This window comes from Nannospalax galili, unplaced genomic scaffold, assembly GCF_000622305.1.
Source record: "Nannospalax galili isolate Female #2095 unplaced genomic scaffold, S.galili_v1.0 scaffold246, whole genome shotgun sequence".
Classification (NCBI taxonomy): Eukaryota; Metazoa; Chordata; class Mammalia; order Rodentia; family Spalacidae; genus Nannospalax; species Nannospalax galili.
Genome location: NW_008356327.1, coordinates 650,809 through 677,072, shown reverse-complemented (window position 1 = coordinate 677,072; position 26,264 = coordinate 650,809). Strand labels below are relative to the sequence as shown.

General features: G+C 38.4%; 1 non-coding gene across 1 annotated transcript; it reads right to left on the bottom strand.

The window, feature by feature from the left end:
- Positions 1 to 2,583: 2,583 nt before the first annotated feature.
- LOC115067854 lies at positions 2,584 to 2,771 on the bottom strand. Its single transcript, XR_003847221.1, has one exon. It is a non-coding gene; the product is annotated as a U2 spliceosomal RNA (small nuclear RNA).
- Positions 2,772 to 26,264: the final 23,493 nt, after the last annotated feature.

Here is a 26,264-nt window from a genome sequence, read left to right as displayed (position 1 = left end):
GTATGCAGAGTAATAATCCTTAAAGATGTCCATGTCCTACATCCTAGGACTTGTGAATATAACATTTCACATGGCAAAGGCGATTTTGCATGCATGATTCTGAATTAGGGAAGTTATCCTTAATTATGCAGCTGGACTCAATCTAGTCACTTGTACCCTTAAAAATGGAGACTCTTTTGCAATTGTGATCAGAAAAAGAAAAGCAATTACTAAGTAGGGTCCCAGAGGTGCTATGTCATGGGATTTGAAGATGGGGAGGGGCTGTGAGCTGGAAGCTGGAAAAGGCAAGAGAATCGATTCTTCCCTAGAGTCTTCGAAGGGGTGGAGTTATGCTGATACCTTGATTCTGTGCCAGTTGAGTCTTGTACTGACATTCTTGAATGGTAAAGTAATAAATGTGTTGTTTTAAGTCAATTAATTTGTATAAATTAGTTGCAGAAGAAATAGAAAACCAAAGCATCGGGGGACAAGAAAAGACTTAAGGCACGAAGGTAGAAGGATCAATGTAGTAAAGCAGGAAGATAACTGGATTAAATTCCCATCGTTGGTCCAGAGACTCCACAACATGAGCACCATGTTGCTGTACCTGAGTAAAAGCAGAAGCTAGGGTTGCAATGCAGTAAATCACACATGCATGTTTGTTTACTTCATTTAAAAAAGCTGGCTTTCCATTCTGATCATCTCTTCTCTTTCATTGTTATGCTGGTTATCATCATCCTATAACTTCTCATGTGTGGCATGTCACCATCTTATGCTATTTCTGGATTAGTTTTAACTCTTTGTATCACATTAGAACATCAGTTCTCTTATTCCACATCAGACTGCAAGGTCCAAGGACAAAAGATGTCTGAATGTCTACGTATCACTGTGTTCCTAGTGCTCACTGACTGCAGAATGAATAGGCCTTTTCCCACCTGCTTGCTCAGCCTGTCTCCTTCTAGACTTTGCTGTCCTCCTATCCATGTGAACTACCATGCACTCCAGGTAAGACAGATGTGCAACAAGGAGGGAATGTCCTCTCCAGCGTTTCACAGTCAAGGTATTGACTTATTTACAGTAGCTAAATGATTTATGAAAGGTCGTTTTGTTTTGTTCCTTGGGTTAACCTTAGTTTTCAGTTATGTATACCAGTGAGCTTTAACTTTCAATAAGTTCATGGAGTGATTTTGGGAATCAAAACACTGAAATAGTCACCATAGAAGGATAAGAAAAATATCTGGTTTCATTCAATGAAGCTGTTTTGTATGCAAAGTCCCTGAAAATTACAAGTAAATTGATCCTAAGGGGAGCCAAAGGCCAGTGGATTGAACCAGCCAGAGGTCATATATAAAAAGATTGGGTGGTGCTGGAAAAAAAGCTTGGACTCATGATTTTTCTTTAGAAGTTTTGGGGTTTGGACTTTTTTTTCCGCCTTGTTTTCCTTAAACTCCTTTTCTCCCCAGCTGACCCATCTAAAAGTGGGTGGAAACTTGACAAATCCTGTTGTTTCATGTTTTTCAATACTTTTTCTTCACTCTTCCAAAAAAATAACTTTATAGTGGTGACTTCAGGTGAAAAGATTTATGAGCCTTGGTGCTTACAAGTGCCAGTTGGTCAAGGAAGAGGGAGAAGGGTTCTTCCTTCATTTGTTATCTCCTCTCAGTCCGTCTGGGACATGCAATCTGCCCCTCCCAACATTGCCCAGGAGGTCCATGATAGGCCAAGACAGTCAGACATGTGTGTAAGACTTATGTTTACTGTCCCTCCCTTCTCCATCTCCTTTTCTCCATTTTCTCTGTCTTCTGACTGGTGTCTCCTTGTTTCCCCTCAGACTGTGAATTCAGTGTCTCCTCTAATTTAGCTCTTGGCCCTTGTCTGTTCTAATACCCAAAGACTGACTATGACTTCCTGAACTGCTCCACCTCTTGCTTCCTAGACAGGACTTGATATTCATTCCTGGCTTCTCAGCCAGGACCAACCTGTTCCAAATTTCAGTCTCATTAACTTGGTATGTGACAGGCTGTTTGCTAGTGACATCCCAGTTTCCTTTTTTTTTTTCTTCCTGTGATATGAAAGTATTCATCATCAAATGCCCCCTTTTTTTTTCCTTTTAAAAATGTTTTCTGGGAGTGGAGAGATTGCTCAGTGGTTAAAAACACTGACTGCTCTTGCAGAGGACCCGGGTTTGAGTCTCAACACCCACATGGTGGCTAACAACAACCATATGTAACTCCAGTTCTACGGGAGCTGATGCTTTCTTCTGATCTCCATGGGCATTGCATGACACAGGTGCACTTACATACATGCAAGCAATAAATTCATACTTGTAAAATAATACATAAATAAATAAAACATTAAAAAATGTTTTCTTCTTAAAAGCAGAATATAGAATGGTGGTGGTCATAGTCTGAGCAGAGAGTATAGAGTTATTGTTTAGTGGGGATAAACTTTTGTGTTTATAAGATCTCAGAATCATAGGCTGATGATTACAACAGTGTTAATGCACTTCACACTGATGAACTGTGGACCTGACCCTAGTTAAAATGTATTTTGAAAGTATATATTATATATTCTTTATTTACCTATTAAGTTTTGAGTCCACAGAGGGGGTGTACCATTCCCAGAGGTGTGTTCTAACAGACTGAAGAGTGGATGGATGGATCAAGCTCTGCTCCATCTCCCTGCTCCAAAATCCATTTAATATATTTTCCTTGGACAGAGAACATATCACGTACTAAACTGATAAGAACAAAAAAATATACTTGATATCATCCAAAAGGATGAGAATCAAAGAATGTGATTTGTTTTGCAGAAAGGCAACTTAGACCACTGTTTTCCCCTGTGCTCTGCTCCTCGTAGTATTACACTGGCTGCCAAGCTTACAAGTACTTACTCATTTTAACTCCTTTAGAAATAAATCCTACCATTTGCACCTGTCTTTGGACTGCCCAAATCATAATTTTGTACTTCATAATCCTCATCCAGGCATATGGAGGTACACATACCATCAGTATCAATCAAATACTGCGGAACACTGGCAGAAATTCAAAGGTGAATCATACACAAGCCATATATGTTTCTAACTAATAACAGCAACAAACATGCCATGTACCAAGGTTCCTTCATTCTGTATAAGACACTAAGTTTTGTATACTTATTATTTCTCTTACTATGATAACAAGAATGAAGTTAGTAATTTTTCTCCAGTCTTTGGAGATGTTATATACGTATTTAGAAAACAAATTTGGGATTAAACTCCATCGAAAATAAGATTGATGCCTGTTAAGGTCTATGTTCCAAGCAGAGCACTGAGGAATGTTACACATGACGGCTTGTCTCCATCTTAAAGATAAGAAAATTGAGGCTCAGCCAGGTTTAAAGAATTTCCAAAGGTGACTTAGCTAATAAAACACAGAGATGGTTTTTGAAACTGACGTCTGGTAGATTTCAAGTCTGCATGAATCTTTCTGCTGCACCACATGGCCTTCCTATATAGCGGAAATAACACTTGGAAAGTAATTCAGTGTGTTAGGAATTGTATATGTAATAATGTTGGAGAGAAGAGATTTGCCTCTATCTGGAACTGGTCAGATATGAAAAGGAATCAAAGAAGGAGGATGACCTAGACTGATTCTTCATTGCTGTGACAAAACATTCTGACCAATACCAACTTGGGGAGGAAAAGGTTTATTCGGCTTACTTCTCCCAGGTTACAGTTCATCAGGGAGCCCAAGGTAGGAACTCAGGCCAGGAACCCGGAGGAAGGAGCTGGAGCACAGGCCATGGAGGAACACTGCTTACTGGCTTTCTCCCCTGGTCCCTGCTTAGCCGTTTTCTTATGAAACACAGGCCCAGCACTCAAAAATCATTCGAACTGTTTCTCAAATCTGAAATTCTCACATTTATTAACTAATGCAGAGAAGTTTAATGTGATGGTCATCATCCTTGGGTTGTTCTAAGCTCTGGAAACATGCTAGGCTACCCAAAATGTGCCATGCATGCAGAGTATCAAGTATCATTGGACTTAAAAGGGGCGTGTAAAAGATCTCGTTAATGATGCTTTGTAGTAAGCGCATTTTGAAATAACATTTTGAATATGTTAGGCTAACAAAATATATTGTTAAAATAAGAGACAGGAAAGGAGAAGAGGATGGGATGAGGGTTGAAGGGGATGGGGAGAGCAGACTGGAGCACATGAGGTCCTAGACTTTCAAGACCGGGATGTTCCTCTAAGGTGTTTGGATTTTAAGATCTATCAGGCAGACATTCATGAAGATTTTGTAAGCATAACAATGATAGGACCCATACTTAGGTGTACTCATCTAGAAAAGGTGTGTAAAATGAACTGGAGGAAGGCTGGGAGAATGGAGGAAATAGCAAAAAAGTTTTGTCTCCTTAATTCTAGCTTTTTTTATGTCAATATTGGCCTTGACATTACAGTGTCCTCAACAAACTCAATTGTGTGTTTTCCTGACACGACTTGTTTTTAAATTATTTAAATATGATATTGTTTTACCTTTCCCCAAAAAGTCTGTAAGTTTAAAACGTAATTTAAACCTCATTTTCCAGAGAGGACTCCAATTTGGCTTTTCTCATTTCTGTCCAGATATTATATGATTTTTATTTTTCATTGCAACTCTTTAGAATGGTTCACAGATGTTGTTGCTAAAATAGATCCTCCTGGAAATATTTGGTTTGAGAAAAAATACTCTGTTGCCATGGATTAAATTAATATGAGACCTCTCCTTTGAAATTCAAGGCTGCATTCACTTTCAGGAACTATTAATATTTTCTTAACTTTATATTTCACAGTTGTGGGGCATTGTGTTCTGTTCATATTTAAGGGCATCTCTCCTTAAATCAATCAGGCTAATACCTTTATAAATTAAGAAATAAATGTTCCTCCTTGGTTAACTCTACTGGAAAAAATATGGTTGTTAGAAGACTATCTGTGATTCAAGTTTTGCATGTAGATATACTAAAATTTAACAGAATTTATTGCTTAGAAGTAATTAAACAAAATAGTAGATTTAAGTATCAGCTAGACACCAGCTGAGCTCTGTACAAACTGCTGATGCACCTGTATACATCATATATAGCTGCATATCCAAAATGTGCCCCTGGTCTCCATCTTTGGCCTTTTCAATCCTTAATGACCTCAGAATTGCCATCAAGCTCAAAGTGTCCTTGTCTTAGGACATATGATGCCTGAGGCACGAGCATGTCTACACCTCCAATTCTGGTTCATCTTTTGAAACTCAATCTACATAATTCTATTCTACGTCTTTCTATTAGGCACGTGCCATTCTAAATGTCCAAACCAAATTCCCATTTTATCCACAGCACCATTGCTCCTGGACCTAGTGCCCACAGTAAGATGTCTCCAGCTTATAATTAATATAATATAACATAATGAAATATAATGGGATGCTTCCACATCATATTCCAGGGACACTAAATCCTACAAAAGCTTCAGTTATAAAAGGGACTTATGATCTGGGAAATTTTAAAGACATATAACACTATCTTGGAGGTTTGCAATGGAAACATAAAAGCTTTTAATGTTTATTTTGTTTAACTCAATATTTTATTGATGTTAGACTCCTGTCTTGCATAACATAATTTAGTTGTCTAAAAAACTAGTTCTACAAAGGACTTTCAGAATGGTGACTATAGATCAATTTTTATTTTTCCTATGTCCTGACTGCTGCATAAAATTTACCACCTCCTTATGTAGTTATGCTTAGGAGACTATCTGGAGGCCAACTGCCCACATTTACTTCCTCACTTCACTTATCAGTTGGAAGATCTCAGCAAACACCGTCATGTCTGCTCCATTAATGTTTTTTTTTTTTTAAATGGTTGCTCTTTCTTAAAGATCCATCAGGGTTAAATTAAGTACTGTATTCAAAGCATTTCAAATAATTCCCAGGACAAAATATTCATGTAGTAGGTGTTTATTGTATTACCATTATTGTTATCTCTAAAATGTCTCTCAAATATATGTTGCTTCTTACACCCTTGACACCTTTAGACCTCAGGCACTCATAATTTCATTTTTTCCCCTTCACTATAATAATCATAACAATTTACACTTGGCATCTTGGTTATTTATGAATTTACTCAGTGTTTTCTTGTACATTATCCAATTATCCTAATAAGTACTTCATTTGCTCTGTTCACACACTCTGCTTTGCAATTCATTCACCACACTGCCAATTAATCATTTTTAAGCACAAATCTAATGATGCCATTCCCATTCTCAAGAACAGTTAATGATCTTCCATTATCTATATAATAGAGGGAGGAAACTCCTCATCATGACAGACACACTCCCAAGTCCACACTCCCCACCATGTGGTTTCACAATTCGTTGTTTTGTATTTTGATGGTATTATTTTTGTTTTTACTTTGCCTTGAAAATGCTTCCTTCTTCTACTTGTTAAAGTCTTTCCATGTCCATCTCAGATTTCATATGCTTCATGATGCATTTCTTCAATTTCATACAGCTAACAGTTTTCTCTTGATCTTAGTTTCTGTTTAGCATTATGCTATTTTTTACATAATAAATTATACAGAGAAAACCATCTTTATCAAATTGTTAGCTCAGTGACAGGTGGCTTCCTATGGGTTCTTTTATGCTCTACAATCCAAACATGGTGCTTTACATACATATAGTAGAAACCCACATAACTATTTATTAATCACATTTGCCTATACTGTTAACATCTTTAGCAACCATTACTCTTTTAAGAGTTAAATGGTTAGAAATTCTCTTCTTGCCAAAAGATTCTGCTTATTACAAAAGAATGTACGATAGGATTCCTTTAAAGAAGAAGAGAGCCTATAACTACATAAAAAGATAATCACATAGAAATTTTGCAAAAACACGCCTACAATACACACCTGTATCCACAGACTCTCCCAGAATTCTGTCTTCTGTATTTACTCTTCTTTAGTTATTACCATGTTTCAGTGGGATGCTCTTAAAATAAATATGAAGGCCAATTAAGGTACTGGCCCTACAAGAATATGTTTTCTTACTTTTCCAATGGCGATTTCCTGGTTGCCTCTTAGTGAGGTGATCTTATCTACTCCCTAATCTAAGTTCACTTGTAGGTCAGGTGTCCCTGGTTTGTTTCTGATTCTATGACCTCATCTCCTTCAAGTGAGCTACCCTTCCTTCAGAGAGCTGCTACTGGAAAATCACGCTGGAGACCTACCTCCTATAGAAGCAGATTTTCCAGACCTGAAGGTGTAGTTGTTCTGCTGTACTGTTCTCAACATGTCTTTTCCTGGCTGGCAATCAGCCTTGGAAATACTGGCTAGAAGCAGGGGGAATAGCTCCTTCATAGACATTCTATTTTCCTACATTTAATTCATCAGTTTTCCTAAATTTAAGTGTTTATGAGTGAAAGGCATAGATTCAATTTTAACTTTGTGAGTCCCACAAGACTCATGTTAGTTCTAAGTCAGAAATGTTTCTGTGACATGAGAAGTTCAGTACAGGGACGCACATCCTACTGTTACTGATTCATGAGTTCTGCTCTGTCCGATGTTCAGTGCCTAGCAGCCAATTCCCCCTTCTTATGAGTCGGATAGTTTGATTCCATTTTGGCAGTTAATAATAAGCTATTATCTATCCTTGCTACACCTTTTCCAAGAGCTTTTTTCCAGAAGTACTTTATAGTTATTATCTAATCTTTATAAAACCATGGAGGAAGTTCTCCAATCTAACAGATGGTAAATGATTAAGAAACAGACAGTTAAAGAACCTGCTCAAGGTGACAGGGTAATTCAGTGATGGAAGAATACTGAGTGCTCATTTTCCAGGGGTCAATTGACAAACCTCATAACATTGAGTTGAGGATGATATACGGTTCCCTCACTTTTCTATCTAATCTTTATAAAACCATGGAGGAAGTTCTCCAATCTAACAGATGGTAAATGATTAAGAAACAGACAGTTAAAGAACCTGCTCAAGGTGACAGGGTAATTCAGTGATGGAAGAATACTGAGTGCTCATTTTCCAGGGGTCAATTGACAAACCTCATAACATTGAGTTGAGGATGATATACGGTTCCCTCACTTTTCTTACAAATAATTCAGTGGCTCCATTAAATGAGGACATTACATATATATATATATATATAGATATATATATATGCATGTAATAGAGTTAAAAGTGTTCTATTTTTTTTTAATTCAGTGGCTCCATTAAATGAGGACATTATATATATATATATATATATAGATATATATATATGCATGTAATAGAGTTAAAAGTGTTCTATAGAGAGTTATCTGCTTATTTTATTATTGTTTGTCACCAAGTCTGGCCATTATATACATTTTTATGAAACCATTGATTAATTATGTAAGCAGTAATAGCCATAGGTTTAATTATGTACATAAGATATTAAGACTTTTCCCAGAAATTGTATAAGTTCCCAAAATAATTTTGAAGGGTATATTTTTGGTAACAACTAGATGGAAGAAGAGAGAAAATTGCCTGTTTTGGCTGTGTTTTCACATTTCTGATAATTATTATATTAATCATATTGATATACTATATGTGTAAGTTATAAGTGGAAGTGCCAAATTTTTCATTTTTATTCTATAAATTTTGTTTTAATAAGACTCAATATACTTCCTTTTCCTAGAAGAATAAAACATTTATAGTAATTCAGTTTCAGTTCCTAGCCTTTCCACCAACACTCATAAAGTTTATTCACTCAGCTAGATATTAGAACCAACCCAAATGTAAGTTTCACAACAAAATTTGGCCTATATGAGCAGAGAGAATTGATCATCCCTGATGGATTCTTGCTACCTAAATAAGTGCCTAGAATACAGCAAATGTTCAATAAAAATTTGCTCTGGGGACAGAGAAGAGGGTGTGCATATTTTTATCTGATAATCAGTGTTCATCTGACAAACATATATGATGGAAACAAGGAATTTTAAATTCTTTTCAGATACATTTTTATTCCCTTTGAATTTGTTACTGTGGAGCTCCCTACCCATCATGGAGGGCTGCCTTAATGTAATAGCATCATTGTTCAACTCTGATTGTCAAGGAGATTTAGAAACAAAACTCATTGGGAAACAAAGAAACTTTAAAAATCAATTATTTCAAGACTAATAGATTGTTCTGCACTTTCTTAACCTCTTGATGCTTTATACTCACTGACGTGATTACAGGGTGTGTGTGACCTCTGCATACCAGTGACCCTGTTTTCTCTCTCTCTCTCTCATACACACACACACACACACACACACACACACACACACACGTATATATATTCAAGATGGCTCTCACCAATTCCTTCCTTGCATACAACAAATGCCACTCTCCATCAAGATATGAGTCTAATGAAATTGGGAGGAAAAAGTGGTGGGTGGATAGGAGAAAAACTGGAGGGGAGGGAATTAAGGGTAGATTTGATCAAAGCACATTGTCTGCATATAGTATAAAATTCTCAAATGATAAAAAGATACAGAGTCTATTTCTCTTCCCATACATTTTAAATCTAGGCTGATCTTCTTCACCTGATTGTTCAACAGATTGAAATATCATTTTGAGACCCCTACCTAGGCTTCTTGGAGCCCAGATGCACTACCTGGAAGCCTCAAGGGTGGTGGTGAGTGGCCCCCAAAGCCCATATCAACTTGCCAGATCTATGTGTAAGTGATCCTGGAAGGAGATCCTGCAACCCATTTGAGCTGCCCAGATGATTTCACACAGAGCAGAGAACTGCCCAGGAGAACCCTTCTCAAATTACAGATCCACAAACCGATACTGAAAATAAATACTGTTTTAAATTGCTAAGTTTTGGTACAACTTATTATACATCAATGTACCACATAACCTCCATCCAAGCACCACCTTGAACCGTATATGGATAGGAAATAAACTTCTAGGAGGGGGTATAAAGATGATTAAGATGTTTTGTATGAAATACAAAAAAAATATACAGAAAAGAAATAAGCATCTATTATCTTGAGACTGCCTGTTTAGATTTAATCATCATTATAGGAAAGGGGAGAGAAATGCATTCCTTTTCTAGTACAAGTCTTATGAGAAGAGGGAAAACAAAGGCAAAAACAGAGAGAGAGCTCAACTATCCTGATCTCCCTTTTCTGTATCAGAGTTCAAGAGGTGAGGAGGAAAAGCCCTTAAGTCAGACTTAAGTCAGAAGGGCTCTCTCTAGTTGCCCATTAGAACCACAAGCATGCTGTCATCACCGTCTTGGAGCAGAGGACAGGATAGTGTGCAGGGAGTGGGTTTATGTACATAAGACAGACTCAAGTCAAGAATGGAATATATAGATCCTTAGAATTTCCATGTTCTACAAATGAGGGTGGAATACATTAAGAATGGAGACAGAAATTTTATCAGCATGTTCCTGTTAAATTATGGTTTGGATGTAAAGTGTTCCCCAAAGGCACATGTGTTAGAAGTTTGATCCTCCATGTAGTGATACTCAGTGGTGATGGATGGATTTGTACATGGTGGAGACTTCCAGAAGCAGAATCTGGGAGGGGGTGCTGGTTACTTTGAAGTGTGTATTTTGTTCCTCCCCGCCCCATGCTTTCTAGCCACCATAAGGTGAGGAATATTGTCCTACTACATACTCCACACCATGATGTTCAGCTTCACCACAGGCCCAGAAACAGTGGAGGGAGCCAAATGGCCATGAAGCAAAACCTCTGAAACTGTGAGCCTAAATAAATCTTTTCTGCTTCTAAATGGTTATATCAGGTGTTATGTTACAGTGGCAGAAAGCTGACTAATGCATTCTGGTAGGGAAAACTAGTGCCAAAACCACAAATTGAAGAGCTGGAAGATATGAATTTAGAGTCATTACCAAGAAGAGCAGTTAAGCACTGTCAAATTGAGAGACTAGCCCAAAAATTATATGAACATTTTACCTGAACCACAGAAATCTAGGCTTTTCAGGGTAAGAAGCCAAGACAAGTCAGGGAACAAGTCTCCAGACAAGATGTAGCCTAAGGCAATTGAGAACCCAGTCTTCACTTTGCCACCATAGTGTTGCTTGAACCATACTAGCCTATTCCTTGACACTATTCTTTAAAGAAGAAAAGGAAGGAGGGAGGCAGGGAGGGAGGGATGCAGGGAAGGAAGGATGCATGGAGGGAGAGAGAGAGAGAAAGAGAAAGAGGAGAGAGAGATTATACACTTCATCCAAATTATACAAAGAATTTGTCTGAAGAGATGTGAAGTCATTTAGCTCAAGAGAATAAAGGGGGCTCTGGATATGAGGTGCTGTGCTGCTCCAATAGAGTCCCAGCCACTCTTGGCTGTATGAAGAAGTGAGCAACAGTGGTCCAGCCTCCCAGAAGATGTAACTACAATAACTATTTAATAAGAAAATACTACATCTTTCTGTAAGTTCATGCCACTGTCTAGCATTGGGAGGGCTTGGGATGGAACTCAGATTAGGTCAATGGAATAAGGAGACTGCATTTTTCTATATGTCAGAGTACAGTTTGAGTACACTTGTTACACCAATGAAATACGGATGTATTATTTTCATTTTCTGGGTAAGTAAACCAAGTTATCAGAGTCACAACTCTATCCATAACACAGCAAACACGCTCAGGGTGATGCTCAGGTCTGTGTTCTGCTGCCTCCTGTCTCTGCGGCCTGTGTTTTTTGTCCTGCTTCTGGGTTAGGCCTCGGTCTTAGTCTTGAGCCTATTTTTGAGATCTAAGCATATTTATGGTGGGGGGCGGGAAGAGAAAACAGTATTTCCAAAGGATTTTTCACAACATGTTTGTGTTTTAACACATTTTATGTATTAACATGCACAGGCAAACATTGCAGAGTATATGTATATGCACAATGTATTGTTGTATTCTATAAGGAATTTATTCTGCATGCTTGTCTTGTGGAACTATGGATACCTGATGATTTTGTTAGGCTCAGAGTACTTCTTGTTCTCATGCCTTATGGAGGAATGTTTGAAGTACAGCTTGTTTGCCAAATACTCTAGTCAAGTAAGTTCTGCCACTTCAAGGTAGAAGTGAGAGGCTCTTGCCCTTGCAGTGGCACCTCAGGGAAGGCGAAAGTTCACTGCAAGTTGAAAGAGAGAATGTAGGACCTGCCTCTGGGAAAGTAAGTGTCAAAGAGCTGTTTCAGACTTTGGTATCTTGTAACAGTGTAGATTAGCTTTCCCAAGTAGCTTTTTAAGAATGATATGGTCCCTGTGAGATCGAGAGAATAAAGGGGGCTCTGGATATGAGGTGCTGTGCTGCTCCAATAGAGTCCCAGCCACTCTTGGCTGTATGAAGAAGTGAGCAACAGTGGCCCAGCCTCCCAGAAGATGCAGCTACAAAGAACTGTTCTCCCTGGACGCTTATCCTGTATGCCAGAAGTAATCCCTGAGGAGGAGCGAAGAAAGTGGCCCCCAAGGTCTGGGAAAATGCCTCTGATAGCAAATGTACAAGGGCCTGAACTTGAATCCCCAGTATTTACATAAAAAACTAGGGGTCGATGTGCTTGCCTCTTGCCTGTGCTGTGGAAGGCAGATGCATGGCACCTGAAATAGTCCCCTGGTCTCTGTGTATGCATGTGTGTGCATACCCATACAAACATGCACAAACACCACACACACACACACACGCACGCATGCACGCATGCACACACACGCACACATGCACGCATGCACACACACGCACGCACACAAATAAATAAATAAATAAATAAATGAAATAATTAAAAAATACTAATGGAACTAAAAACTCAGAAGCCTCATACTAGAGCTTTTGTTAATAGAGACTGCCCACAGACCGTCAGCATAGAGACAGGGCTCTGGGAAAGAATCTTTGGGAAAAGAGCAGTAGCAGGTAGTGAGAAAACCGTTGCTGTTGGGACCTTACACCACACTCAGCAGAGGTTTGGTGAGCAGTCCTTTTCCCCTCTGAGGTACAAACTAGAAAACTATTCAACTTGAAGGGCTTATTTTGAACAAATTGTTGAAGATTGTGAGAAAATTTAAATTATATCTTAAAGCTAAAGAATAACAGATACCCCATTAAGAACCACCAGTTGTCATGAAAATTGTTTTAAAGACCAGCACATTTGAGAGGAGTGTTCATTTAATCTAATGGGTCATACTTAACTTCTAAGGTTCAAGTAGATCTTTTAAGCTGTCATGTTGACTCTACTATCTCTATGCCATGACTCTGACAGTGAAATGGTGAATAGACACCTTCATAATCCATTGCCAAGAACAAATATTTTTTAGAAAAGACTTTTTAAAAAAGGAATTAGTAAACATTTTCAGTCATTTTCATGCAAGTTCCCTATTGCCTTTATTACATACCTAGCACTAAGTTTTGTCTAGAATGAAACTGGTTTTGACACAAGTGACTTCTATTGGTAATTTATACCTCAAGGACCAAGGAGAAATTGATAGTGCTGTTCACCTGTTCTGATTACATATACTAATAAGGCTATGTAATATGATTGTGAGATATGGAAGAATAGTCTTAGACATAAAGAGAGAGAGATGCTCTTAGGATCTTTGTAACTGGGGAGTGATGCCTTGTTCTACATAGGAAAAATATACTTTCTGTCAGACTATAGATTCCAAAGTTGCCAGAGTAAAGGGAAACTTTAGTTCTTTGCCAGTGATTCTACATATTTTCTCCCCTTATTTTCCATTTCCTATGTTGGACATAACTTCTCCTGTCTCTGTGTGATCTATATTTCTTAAAACACTGGACATAAGGTATCACATAACTAGACTTACAATGAGGGACAGAGCTGGCCACTGTGATGTGAGGAGAATCATCATGGGAATGTGAAGAAGATTCAGTCACTTGTAGGACTCAGTGGGTGCAATTTTTCTATTGGGAAACTGGAAGACTGATCATAGAACTAAATGCATCTCAAGCCATATGCATGTTTGAAAAAAATAAACAAATTTATTTAGATTGGTGGCCATACCTTCAAGATGGAGATTTCATGAGAATCCTCAATGTCTGTTGTCTGTATGCAAACTATCAATTTAATAAGCATATGCATCAAAAGAGAGACAAATAATGAAAGTAGTAAGCAAAGAAAAGTTTAAAATAAGTTTACTTACTTATTTAAAAATGTACATTCTCTACTATTTTTTTCTTGTTAGCTCTTGGGATTCAATCATTTTGCTAAATATATATAATATTAAATTGACTTCTAATGCCTACTGCTATACTCATAGGTCAATGCATCTCTCAGCTCTCAACTAAAAAAATCCCTCAAGCTGTTGATTAAAAAACTACATAGAGTTACAGCATAGTAAAATGCCTAAAACCCTAAACACTGAAAAATAGTCACAGGATAAAGAAATATTAGCTATAAAGAAGCGACATTGAAAAATTAAGAGCACATCTAACTTTTCAATAGAAATGATGGAAGCTGAAAGACATTACTGCTTCTGCTCCCATCCGTCCTCCCTCCAGGTGTGTGTGTGTGTGTGTGTGTGTGTGTGTGTGTGTGTGTATGTTCATGGATGCTCATGCATGGGCAGAAGGCAGAGGTCAGCTTCAGGTGTGTTTCTCAGTTACTTCTCCACCTTTATTTTTTGAGACTTGGTCCCTCACCTTGAGCTCACTGATTTGGCTGGACTGGCTATCCAGCAGGCCCAAGGGATCTGGGTATCTCTGCCTCCTCAGTACTGGGCTTACAGGCTTGTGTTTCCATTCTTGGCTTTTTACATGAGTACTGGGGAAAGGAACCCAGGTCCTCATGCTTGTGAGGCAAGTATTTTACCATCTGAACCATTTCCCCAGCCCTTCTGTATTCTCTCTTAAGACATAAGATTCCATACAAAATTGGGGTAACTGGTCACATACCAATATTTTTGTTCACCAGGCTCATTGAGTAGCAGTGCTATTGTTCAGGCTCATAAGACTTCTTATGAATATGTCTCCTTTGAAAGATAACCCTACCCCTCTCTCTAGTTGGACTCAAGAAGAGACTAAATGAAGAAAGAAAAGGAAAATAGCCCTTATTTCTATTCCTTCAATTATCTGGTTTCTTCCCCCTTCGGATATCTGTGTACTTAGTTGACCCTATTCTTAACAACATGGAGTATTAAAGCATCTAAATCAAAGTCCATTAGAATCTTTTTTTATTCTTGTTTTTTAAAAATTTTTTTTGAGCTTTTGTAATTTCATACAATAGTTTTAAATCAATTGAGACACCCCCCCGCCCCATTCATGCCCGCCGATCCCCACTGGACCTCATGTATTCTGCCATACATTCAGGACTTAAGGGTTTGTACTAAGGCTCCTTCTCATTTTTCTTTTGGCTTCCAAGGCTGGACTTACTGGTGAGCTCAGGATCTGCTTTGAGGCTTTTTGATAGCTGTTAGAGTGGATAAAATCACATTTGGGATCCATTCCCTCCCAAATGTGTCTGTGGGTGTGTGTGAGAGAGAGAGAGAGAGAGAGAGAGAGAGAGAGAGAGAGAGATTTCTAAGCTTTATAAGGCCATGAGTGCACAGCAGTGAACACCCATGGTCAAGCAGGATAAGCTCACAGAAGTATCTGCCTTTACCAGTAACAAACCTGAGATTCCCCCCTTGCTATACTTGAGGTTCTTGTGTTTTTAAATGGAACCTGAAAAATTCAATAAGTACCGTCCTTATAAAAAGTTCTTGTTGTAGAACAGTATAATATTCTGATTAATGTTTCCGGTTAGAGGCCATTTAAAAATATTTTTATTATTTTTATTTTATATGTATGAGTGTATCACCTCATACATATAAGTGTAAATGCACCCATGTCATGCAGTGCCTGCGGAGGTCAGAAGAAGGTGTCAGATCCCCTGGAACTGGAGCTACAGATGGTTATTAACCACCATGTGGGTTCTGGGAATCGAACCCGGGTCCTCTGCAAGAGCAGTCAGTGCTCGTAACTGCTGAGCCATCTCTCCAGCACCTAGAGGCCATTTTTTTAGTATTCTAATTTATATCCAGGCCAGGCCTGAGTGCATAAAACCATCAGTGTTTCATTCTTAAGGCCCATGGTCCAAAGAGATCCCATTGTGTAAGGATACAGCCTGGGCAGCCTTTCTAGACCAGGTCTGGATCATTTTGCCTGTCTGGTCTGTATGACAAAACAGCCACCCATCTGTAAGAAAAAAGAGGATATTTTGGAACATTTTCCAGATCTTCTTTGTCTCTCTTCTCCATAGTGTCCTCTGGAGATCCTTTTATCCCTTTCTCATAAGTGACCATGAAAAAATGGGGCACCTACAGATTAGTCACTATTTCCTTATCCTCACTGACATAGGCCTGGGCACCAGTACCCCTTCTTTCTTCATTAATGACCCCAAAGAAGGGGGAGTCTATTTGGAATGTTCACTCTTACCAATGTGACTCTTTAGTACCCTGTGACCTTAGTGAATTCTTTCTGCATCTTGCCTGATTAACCTTATCCTGACTGTTCAGAGCCCACTATGTATAAAACCTCTGGAGTAAATATTGGCTCTCGGGTATCATGAAGCCAGTCTACTTCTGGTGAATATATGAGTTATGAAGGATTCTTCAATTTGGCTCTCTTGTGGGCTAAACCTTAATATCCCCTTAAATGTTCTCTCTGAAACTTTTTCTAAAATTTATAACTTGTCAGTCTATATTTTATTTTTCAAATTAAGTAAAAGGCAAACCTGATAGCTCCAGAGTGAATTTTTTAAAGAGGCTTATCAATCAGCCTGGATTAAAAACAAATACTATAATTTACTATGCATAATCTTGGATTAAGCACTCATAGCCTGGTGAGAAAAGAACATGGAAAACAATAGCACCAAAAGAACTTGGAAAGAGACTATATCAGAATGTTCTTTCTCTCTAGTCTGTCCATACCATTTTAACTAGAAGTGAAAAGCAGAGGTGCCCAGGGCATGGAGCAGGGACAAAAGCAGGCATGGAATGACAGATAAGGGAAGAATATTCTATCTCAATGATTGATCTTTTGAGTCCCAGTTGGGATCTACACTTTTGAAAGATTTGGCCCTGGAGTTCTGCAAATTCACATGAGCTTCCCAGGCCTAGCCATCTCAAAGTGTCAGCTCCCTTTTGTAGTTGGATAGTGTTGGAGGTATATGGCTTGAAAAGCTTTAAGTTCCCTTTAGAAATTAACAACCATACTATGCAAAGCAAAGTAAATATCTAAAATAGTTGCCTTTAGAAATCAGTAAATATATCATACAAAAAGATGTCCAAATCCAAAATAGTCCCCTTTAAAAACAGATAAAGATGTCACGCAAAAAATGTCAAAATCCAATATTGTCCTCTTTATTTGAAAAGATATTTTAGTCATTTTTTATGTGTATGAGTGTATTGCCTCAACTTATGAAAATACACCTGTGTTGGGCAATGCCTGTGGAAGTCAGAAGAGGGTGTCAGATTCCCCTGGAACTGGAGCTACAGACATTTGTTAGCTGCTGTGTGGGTGCTGGGAATTGTACCTGGGTCCTCTGCAAGAGCAGCCAGTGCTCTCAACTGTTGGGCCAACTCTCTAGCCTCCTATAGTCAGTCCCCTTTAGAAACACATAAATGTCATACAAAACAACATCAAAATCCAAAACATTGGAAGCCCATAAATAAATCATGTGAAACAATGTCAAAATCCAAAATTCCACTGTGGAGGTTTGGTATTACATTTTTAGTCTGAATATGCATGTGTGTGTGTGTGTGTGTGTGTGTGTGTGTGTGTGTGTATGTGTGTGGCATTGTCCTTATCATATAGCAACAGAGCCTATGTTGGAGTCTCTGGACTTCCTATTTCTATGATCCCATTAAGACTCCAAGGTGAGGGGCTGGAGAACTAGCTCAGCGGTTAAGAGTACTGGCTGCTCTAGCAGAGGACTCAGGTTTGATTCCCAGTGCCCACACGGCATCTTATAACCATCCATCCGTAATTCCAGTTCCAGGGGATCCAACCACTTTTTCTGGCCTCCACAGGCATTGCACAACATGGTGCACTTACATATATGTAGATGAGATACTCATATATAAATAAAATTTTTAAAAATCCCAGATGAAAACAAAAATGGAAAAATCTGCAAGCGGACTCAGTAGTGGCAAGTTTCTGAATGATGGCGTTCTGGTTTATGCCATGTGGTTGGAATCACAAGATGGCTACAAGGTCACATAAGTTGCTATCATTTTGAAGATGTCACTAATAAAGATGGCAACCAAGTCATGTGACTGTTCCCATATAAACTGGAAGTTAAGGTCATCACCCAGACCAGAGATTCCCATCTCTCAGTCAGCCTTCTCCCAAGGGAAGTCCTGTCACTGTAACAGCTTTCATAGCAGATTATTATGCTATGCCTTTTCTAGTGCTTTATAAGGATCACTCATATTCAAAAGGATGAAGAAGCATTTTAAGATTATCATGCAAAGGTACACTATTTTTACTATACTGCAGTTAGAAAATGCAAATGTATGTGTGTATACAAGGACTGGAATAAATTTACAAGGATTTTAGCAAAACAACAGTTTCATTTCATTATGTATTTTTTTCTTTTCTAGGTTTTTTTGAGACAGGGTCTCACTATGTAGCCCTGGCTGGTCTGGAACTTACTATGTAGATCTGGATGATCTGGAACCCATTGTGTAGACCAGAGGCCAGGATCTACGGGCCTCTGCCTCCTGAGTGCTGGGATTAAAGGTGTGCAACATCTCCTGGGTCCTCTGTTGGAGTCATCTTGTCAATAAGGTGTCTCTTAAAAAGAGACACAAAAGGAAGCTCTAGGACAATTTTATTAATGATTAAAAAAAATTCCCGGGGCAGGCAAGCTATAAATCTTAGCAGCTGCCTGGAGGAGGAAAATGAAGAACAGAAAGAGAAAAGGCATGTTGTCTGTGTTAATCCAGCACGGAAGCAAGTCTTATTGTGGACAAGCAGCCACACAGTGAGGAGGGAGCTGTAGAGAGGAGCTGAGAAAGCCCGAAGTACCAGAGAAAGCACATACATAAGTTCTGGCCTGCAATTCAAAGGGAAACGACAGAAGAGAAGGAAAAGGGAAAGTGAAGGCTTTCTGGGTCACTCAGAAAAGTGGGCAGAGCCAACAGAACCTCTTGGTGGCTCGGGAGCGACTTCACTGAGGGCAGAGACTCTGGAAGGATAAGCACAGTATTTCATTGGAGGGATAATTAGTCCTCCCACCTCTTTAACATGGCTTAATGTGATTCTGTTTCCATGAGGGGTGGTCACTTGGGCAGGTGATTGACTGGCCCAACTGAATTAATTCTTAAGGGAGGAAACAATGGCACGAATCTACCCAGAGGTAGATCCCATTCCTTACTTTGAACCTTTAAACTATACCTGCTTCTATAGTCTTTACCATGTATTAATACTAATAATGCCTGCATTGACTGAACACATACTGTTGCCCTGTTACTCTACTACTTCTTGAATGTTCTCTTATCCTTGAGAACAGCAGGATGAAAAAAACAATGATGAGGAAACTGAGTCAGACTGGTTAAGTCACATAGCCAGTAAGTGGACAATTCAGAACTCCAACCCAAATGCTCTAGAGCCCTGTTCTTGATCCGTACTACACTACCTATGAAAGAGTTGAAAAACATAAAGCCCCCAAACCACAGAGAAATCTCCTGTGTTGGCTGCTATGTATGCAGCCTGGTGGCAGCATAACTCTTTCAATGTTACCTCACCATTGTGTGTGAGAGAATGGTTTCCCAGCTCAGAGAGCCCCTGAAAGATGGCCTGGATACTTTCCTGCCATCCAAAGGAGGAACTATGTACATAATAATATTAGCATTAGTATTCACGAGTTATCTTCCAAATCACATATCCATTTTCCCACTCTGTCTAATCCCATTTAAAGGTATCTCTATTGGCTGCTTTTCTCATTGCTGTAACAAAACACCTGACAAAATCAACTTAAGAAAGGAAAGGTTTATTTTGGTTCACAGTTTAAAGGGATACAATCTAGCATAGAGGAAAAAGCATGGTGGCAGGTAGTTCCACATTTGCAGGAATAAGCCACTGGGACCACTTCCTCACTCCTTGGTGGAATAGGTCATGTCTTTGGAGAGGACAGGATGTGGAACAGTGCTATAAACCCTCAAATTCTGCCCCAGTGACTCGATTCCTCCAGTTAGGCTTCACTCTCAAAAGTTTCACAAATTTTCAACAGTACCATTATCTGGGGTCCAAACACATGAACTTGTGAGGAAGAACTCACAGTCAAATCACAACAGAGTAGTTACCTCAGTAGTAGCTAGAAAGATTGATTTTATTTTTCTGTGGTCTCAGTGTAGGAAGCAGATAAAATGTCCCCAGCACACCATGGGAGTGCCGTCCACACAGGCCACCCTCGAAGATTGTTCTCTTTCTTCCATATATGTTCTTTCCAGCTTGGCATAGGGCAGAAGCTTTGGATCTGCTCCTGGAGCATCCTTTGTTTTCAAAAAGCTAATATTCACTTCCTCATTTTCCTTGGCAAAAAATAAAACAGAAATAATAGTAATAACACTTGGCACTAACAATGAGAACCCAAGGAAAGATTAAGAGTGGCACTAATTAAACTACTCAATTGAATGGCTGCATTCAAAGGGGACACTCAGAAAATTCACTTAATACCAATCTGTCTAAACCTAAACTTTTAAATTTTCATCCATTTTGTTTATTAGTTTATCATGCTTTTATAAAAATTAGACAAAAGGTGATGCTATTCCAGCTCGCATTCTGGATGGATGGTTAGGTGCTTTGCAGTACAAGCCTTTTTGCCTGTCACTTTTATCATGCCTTGCCCCTTCTCTGCCAAGCACTTATGAGTTTCTCTCAGTTCTTGTACCTGCACAGTCATGCAATGTCTTCTTTAAAAGGGAAAAATAAAATAGCTTGAATAAAACAAACAGTTGATATTGATCTAAGCTTACTACAAAGGAAAGTAATTAAAGGATGGGTCATTATTTCTCTGATGTAATTTTTAATCACCCCCACAATATATTCTCCACCCTGATTATGTGGCTACATTCAGAGATTTGGGCTATTGTGTTGGAGGTTTTGTGTAGTGCAGTTCAATTGAATCACCTCATAAGTGTGGTCAAGGCAGGTTTATTTGATTCTTGTTTTAGTAAGTACTGTCTTAGTCATAAGCTCTGTGTTTTGTTTTGTTTTGTTTTTGAGACCCTAGACAAAAAAAGTCGAATAACAAAAAAAAAAAGAGTAACAAAATGTAGCTGTGTCAACAAGAAATGAGTTCCATGAACTTGTTAGTCTAAATCTCATGTTTATACCATTCAGTTCAGATGAAAGAAACAAAGTCTTCAAATTTAAACTGTAGCTTTAGAAACTTTTGAACATTCTTTGCCTGTGTATATAGTGCCTGGTGTATCACACACCCTATGGATGAATAAATGAATAGTTTAAATTGTGTTGAAAAGAAATTAATTTTGTTCTATAGTGACAAGTCTTCAAAGCATATTCCTCATTTAGGAAAAATGTGTATAAATTATTGTTTTTGTCAAATTGATTTGATATTTACTATGACTGCTTATATACTCACGAGCTCACTGTAAATATTGATTTACTAATAATCTTGAAATTGTATCACTGAGCAGTGAAGAAGGCTTCATAATCCCTTCATGCCAAAGTGTTTCTTTCCTTCTTAGCTCCCTCCCTGTTTTCTTTCCTTCCTTCCTTCCTTCCTTCCTTCCTTCCTTCCTTCCTTCCTTCCTTCCGTCTTTCTTTTCCTTTTTCTTCCTTTCTTTATATTATTTCACCCCTTTTCTAAACACAACCATGCTATGGAGTTCACTGTTTTTTGGATGTTTGATCTCCTAAAGTGGGTTTCTAGCTTCTTATAGAAAAAGGAATATGTCTTTCCCTCTGCATTTTTCCCTCTGGCTCAGTCTTCTTAGTAGATGGGAAAGAAATGATTATCATTAGTATTTGGAATTTGCTCAATGAAAAGTGATTTTAAGTGGGAAAATATTAACATAGCACATGTAGGATAGTATTTAAATAAATAATATCAATATTTGTGAAGCAGATATGACTTATGAAGACACTATATACACATTATGTAATATAATCCTTAAGGAAGTTATTCATTCATTCCATTCTCCAGTTGTAGAAACGAAGACTCTCGGGTGAAGCTCAGGAACTAGGCCCATGCCAAAGTGGTGAAAGAGCTGCAACATCAAGTCAAAATCTAACTGTAAGCATGACCTCGTTCCTCTAAGCCAGGGTGCTTTCTATGAACACAGTAAGCATCACTTGCCATGGTCTGAATTTGTGCCCTGGAATTCATGTGCTTGAAACCTAATTCCTTAACGCATCAGTGTTGGGAGATGTTTGGGTCAGGGTGCCATGTTCTGGACTCTCTTACCTCTAGAAATGAGAAACCAAATGAAATTCTTTCCTTTATAAATTACCTAGAGGAGAGGAAATTCCAAGCAACATATTTTGAGAGGAAAAAGGTTGTCGTATAGAGGAACTAATGTGAATTTGATTGCTAGTAATACACACACACACACACATACACACACTCATACACACACTCACACAGGCACTCATACACACACATACACACACTCACACAGGCACTCATACACACACATACACACACTCACACAGGCACTCATACACAGACACACACACACAGAGAGGATTTTTAATAGTAATACAACAATAGTAAGGTAAAGCCTTATATATATATCAGAAATAATAATTTATAAAATATTTTGCATATTATGTAGCAAATTTTGTAATGGTTTCTCTTATGAGGTAGGGTCTTTTAAAGCTGAATTTTACAGATAAAGAAGCTTAGATTAAACAATTTTACCTAGGTCACAAAATTAATAGGTAGCACGCTAATGTTCTGACCTGGAGGTAAATGCTTTAACCATGTAAAAGAAAGAAGAGATAAAGAGTCAAAAAGAAAGAAAGAAGGAAAGAAAGAAAGGAGAGAGAGAGAGAGAGAGAGAGAGAGAGAGAGAGAGAGAGAGAGAGACTATAGAATGCCTCTAGATTGTTAGAATAAAGTAGACTGGGTAAAACCCATGTCAAGATAAAACTAGCAACCCAAAAGACTTTAGATTTGAATATATTCAGAATAAGAACAAAGACTTCATATATCCTCTATTTGTGAAAGAATACAGAGAGGAGATGGACTGGTCACATTCTAATTTGCCTTTTTCATCTCTGCCAGTGTGATTGGCTAGAAAGAAGGAACATGCTTGAGATGAGACAACTGAAGCCTGAGATTAGTTAAGGGATAAAAAGAGAGGATGTAATTACTCTAACGAGCTCGAATTTCATTACCCATGCAGATTATATCCGGGATACAAAAACAGCTTATGCTAGTCCTCTGTGTGGGACAAAATTGCTGAAAGGCTAAGTGTATGTACATATTTGGACTTCAAAGGGTTGCAGACAATATGTCTTGGGAACCACATGGTAGAAACAGGGAGCTCATCGTTGCCTCCAAACACAATTCTAGACAGGATTAACAAACAAATGGCTTAGAAACCCTTAAAAGTGCCTTAGTGGAACTGATGTTTCAATCAAATTACATGTGTTTGTTAGGGCTGTCATAACAAACCACCACAGATTGGGTGACTTAAATAATAAGAGTCTATTCTTTCATAGTTCTAGAAGCTAAAGTCTGGCATCAAGGTGGCAGGAGGGTTATTTTCTTCTGAGGCTGCTCTTCCGCACTTGGTGATGTCTGGTTATCTTCTGTACACGTCTTCATGTAGTCTTCCCTTCATATCTGTGTTTAAATTTTCTTATGTTATACAGACACCAGTCATGTTGGATCAGCCCACCCTAATGAAATCACTTTAATTAAATTACTATTTCTAAGTCACTTATATGTTGAAGCCAGAGGGTTAAGAGTTAAATATAGGAATTTTTGGATAATACAATTCATCCCATAACAGAATGAGGCAAATTTCCTTCTTTATTTCCTCTTTTCTTTCCTTTTCATGTGTGCACGCACGTGTGTGTGTGTGTGTGTGTGTGTGTGTGTATGTGTCTTTGTCTGTGTCTTGTCTGTATGTCTGCATATGTGATGTTGGGAATAGAACCCAGAGCCTCATGCATGCTAGTCCTAGTACTTTATCACTGAACTATATACCAGTCTAGATTTCATAAATCCTAATGGTGATATAACTGAAAAGAGCAAAGCTGATACTATTGGTTCACTAAAAAGAAAAATTGGTATGCTATAATCAACTGGACCATTTTGCAAATTATATCTTTTATCTCTACTCCACACATGAAAATTATGATTATTTAGTACTCTCTCCTAAACTGAACATGTATATCTTTAAGTATTTTATTAATTCTCTGAGAATTCCATATAATATGTTTTTATCATATTCATCTCCTCAACTCCTGCCAGATCCTGCCCCCTTCCCTACCCATCCAACTTTGTGTCTTCATTTTTCTTGAAGTCTATCAAATCCAATTTATGCTTACCATATACTCTTGGATGTGTGCCTGTCCACTGGACCATTGTCTGCATACCTTGGTCCACATCCTACTAACTCTCCCTCTCCCAACAGCTATCATTGTCAATATCTTCTCTTGTTGGGGTGGGACTTTGTGTCCACATCTCCTCCATGATGAGATTTTGTCTGGGTTGAGCTTGTGCAGGTCTTATGTATGCTGTCATAACTTCTGTGAGTTCATATGTGTACCTGCCCCGTTGTGTCCAAAAAACATCATTTCATTGTAGTCACCCACCATGGCTCTTAACATCTTTCTTCCTCCTCTTCTGTGATCCCTGAGCCTTGGGAGGAGGGTGTGATATAGGTGTCCCATTTAGAGCTGAACACTCTACTGTCTCTTATTCTCTGCGTGTTGATCAGTTGTGGGTCACTATCTTAATGCCATCTACTGTAAAAAGAACCTTCTCTGGTGAAAGTTGAGAGATTTACTAATCCATGGGCTTACACAATAATACAGCATTAGGGAATCAGTTTAATACTATGTCCAATTAGTGGAAGAAAAGTAGTAGATTCTTCCCTAGGACCTATGACCTGTCTAGCCACAGGCTCTTGGTCCCAATAATGGTGTTAGTTATGGGTTCCATCTTATGGAGAAGACCTTATATTCAGTCAGAATATGGTTGGTTACTCTCATGACATTTTTGCCATTATTGCACCAGTGGCATAGCTTGCCAGGCTGGTCATTACTGTGGCTCATTTCTGGGTAAGACCATTACTTTTCTTTCCCAGTGGGGTGCATAGCCTCATCTAGAACTATGAAAGCTGGTCAGTAGCGATGAAGCTTCTAGGTTAGTACCAGCTTGATTTATCCATGCTCTATGACTCAAGTATGTGTAGTCTTCAGCAATGGGGTCTTACCTTAAAGTTCTAGAGGATAATCAAGAACAATAGAAATAACCTGTAATATTTGGGAACATGAGATTCCTCCTCCACCAGACAACAACTCTGAAAGTGGCAACTCATTCCTAACACTTGACTTTTTATATAACCTGTGATATCTAGTAGGAACATTATCACCCTATTACAGTGTAACTCCATTTAAACTTTTTTTTATATGTTTTTATTTTAGGAATCTTTTTTAGTAGCAGGTTTCCATGTGACTTTTTCAAAAGGTCTTTAGTCTTAACTATCCCTCCCCATATTCCCTCCTCTACTGTGCCTTTCCATCCCCCACCCATTTAACCCTTCTTATTCCATTATTTCGCTTTCCTCTTTTATACCATTGCATTCTATATCCCCTCTCTTGAAATCCCTTCCTTACTAACTTCCTGACCTCTATGGGTATTCCAAATAAATAACATACATCCAAAGATTCAAAGCTAACATGCATAAATGAAAGAAAGCATGCAATGTTTGTCTTTCTGGGTCTGGGTTACCTCACTCAGAATGATTGTTTCCATATTCATTCATTTACCTATGAATTTCATTATTTAATGTTTTAAAGAATTTATTTATTTATTTATTTATTTATTTTATGTGTATGCGTGTATTTCCTGAATGTAGGTAAGTGCACCCATGTCGTGCAATGCCCACGGAAGTCAGAAAACTCTGTTGTATCCCCTGGGACTGGAGTTACAAGCAGTTGTTAGCTGCCATGTAGGTGCTGGGATTTGAACCTGGGTCTTCTGCAAGAACAACCAGTTTTCTTAACCACTGAGCCATCGCTCCAGCCCCCATTATTTCATCTTTTAACAACTGAATAATATTCTATTATGTGTGTCATATTTTCATCATCCATTTGTCATTTGATGAACATCTAGGTGGTTTCCA